Source organism: Scaptodrosophila lebanonensis, unplaced genomic scaffold (assembly GCF_003285725.1).
Source record: "Scaptodrosophila lebanonensis strain 11010-0011.00,11010-0021.00 unplaced genomic scaffold, SlebRS2 tig00000393-arrow-arrow-pilon, whole genome shotgun sequence".
Lineage (NCBI taxonomy): Eukaryota > Metazoa > Arthropoda > Insecta > Diptera > Drosophilidae > Scaptodrosophila > Scaptodrosophila lebanonensis.
This window is the reverse complement of record NW_022060670.1, coordinates 71355-73404: the sequence shown is the minus strand read 5'-3', so window position 1 is coordinate 73404 and position 2050 is coordinate 71355. Positions and strand designations below refer to the sequence as shown.

The window sequence follows — 2050 nt, the reverse complement described above, 5'->3', positions numbered from 1 at the left end:
ACAACGATGCACGATACGTCTCGTGGGCCTGTGCTAATGCCACGTTGATCGCTGACCGAATTTCGCTTGGCAGCGCAGACTCGGCTCTGCCACCCTGCTCTTCACCGCCATAGTCATGCGCGCGTGCGCCGGCTGTTGCTCCGGAACTGTTCGGCAATTCATCCCCAAATCCTCGGAACGCTGCCTCGTTTACACTCGGCGGCGATGCATCATCATGGAGTGCTTCTGCTGGCTTGCCCGCCTCACTCAATCCTACGTGAGGAGGAGAGTCCAAGTGAACCAATGGCCTATTTTTACTAAACTCCTGACTCCGCCTGACCTTCCGGGTAACATTCGGGTCAAGATTCATTTCTCAGTACCTTGTTAATCCAAACCCAAAAAAAACAGTGCTAGTACTAAGGCTTAATGCTAAAAATTCTTCTAAACCCAACAATAAACGAATTAATAAACCGACCGGTGTACGCGTATGTGTCTCTAAATGGGCAGCGGGGATAATATACTCCCACCGCTATATACACACTATATACCCGCAACACCAGCTTACCTACATAAAATAATTAAATATCCCAGTATATGCAAATACAAATAGGAAAACCACAAATAAAGAAAATGGTAATAAGTGAATGCAAAAAACGTAAATATACTCCACACGCAAAAACGTCCCATAAATAAATAAATCGTGGATATACGAACTTGTACGCCTCCGGCAAAACCAAAAAAAAACTTAGACTAAATAAATATATAAGTGCCACACGCAAATAAATAAGTAGAATAAATAAATAAGAATAAATAAACACACCATTCACAATGGACTCCCTGTCTATTGACAACTTATTTGCTGCTACGCAAATAAATAAATAAAAGGTAATTAATACACTAACTGACCAAAAGACCAATAAAAACAGATTCTCACAATTACAGACTCAATAACCAGACATGTAAGGGTGAGATGGGGATCCTCAGTATGACGCTGCTCCACGGCACGCTGTCACTGCAGAAGGTAAACAACCAAAACAAACATATATGTATCGCACGCTTTACACCACCCAATTTCTTCCAGGCGCCGACTAAAACTCAAATCCTGCTCGGGCTATGGCGAATTGCTGCTCCTATGCTCTGCTACGTAGGGCAACGATGCTCCTTCCGCTTGGGACTGGACATGGACCTACTACGCAACCATACATAAGAAATACCAAATAACCACAAAAAAAAGGTAACTAACACAAAAAAAAACAAGGCAACTAGACTATTCTTTACTTAACACCTAACAGACATTCCTCTCGATCTTTCCAGCCTCGGAACCCCCTGTAGGGCAACAATGAGTGGGCACCAAGACCCCTCACGGACCTGCTACATCTGCCCCTTCGCTGCACCTACTCTGCTGGTTACCCCCCTACACCGCGCTGTAAGAAGGATGCACCTGCGGCAACGATGGGCTGAGCCCTAGTGAAGCTCACCCACGGACCTGGCAGTTGCACCGTTTCCCGCCGGCTCAGGGGCCGCCAGCAGCTATTGTTGTTGAAAGCTACATTAAATAAAGAAAACAAATCAACAAAAAAACAAACAACAAGACTCTGGCTTTTACTTCGCTTCAGACTGGGGCAACATTTGCCAAAATGCTTACCCAGGTGTATTTCAGATTGGGCGCCATCTTGTTATGTCCGCCTTTGCCAGTGCATCCCCTGTCGTTACGCCGGCTAGCCATCGGCTCAGGGTCAGATTCGACCGCGACAGGGGTGCGGCAGACCAACAATGAATTTATATTTTTTTTTAAACACACCTACTCATATTGTCGGCTGAGGGACGCCTGTGGAATTTGGGTGGAGTTGTGGCTACCTTGATGTCATGTAGCCGCGTGGCCCTCCCTACCTTGAGCCGGTTTTGGCATTTTGTTGCCGGCTCCCTTTAACATGCTTGCTTTGGTTTTCCTTCTGCTCCGGGACATTAGTCACCCCATCTCACCCCATAAATGGACTCTACTCCAGATTCATGTTCAAATTTTAAATTTTATTACAATAAAAATATACTTTTATATTCAAGCCATTGAGTT

The 2050-nt window shown here is 45.2% G+C and overlaps 1 long non-coding RNA gene across 1 annotated transcript; it reads left to right on the top strand.

Moving 5' to 3' along the window:
* The first annotated feature begins 946 nt into the window (after nt 1–946).
* Nucleotides 947–1397, top strand: LOC115630249. Its single transcript, XR_003996082.1, has 3 exons — nt 947–1000; nt 1061–1213; nt 1272–1397. It is a non-coding gene; the product is annotated as an uncharacterized LOC115630249 (long non-coding RNA).
* The last annotated feature ends 653 nt before the right edge of the window (nt 1398–2050 follow it).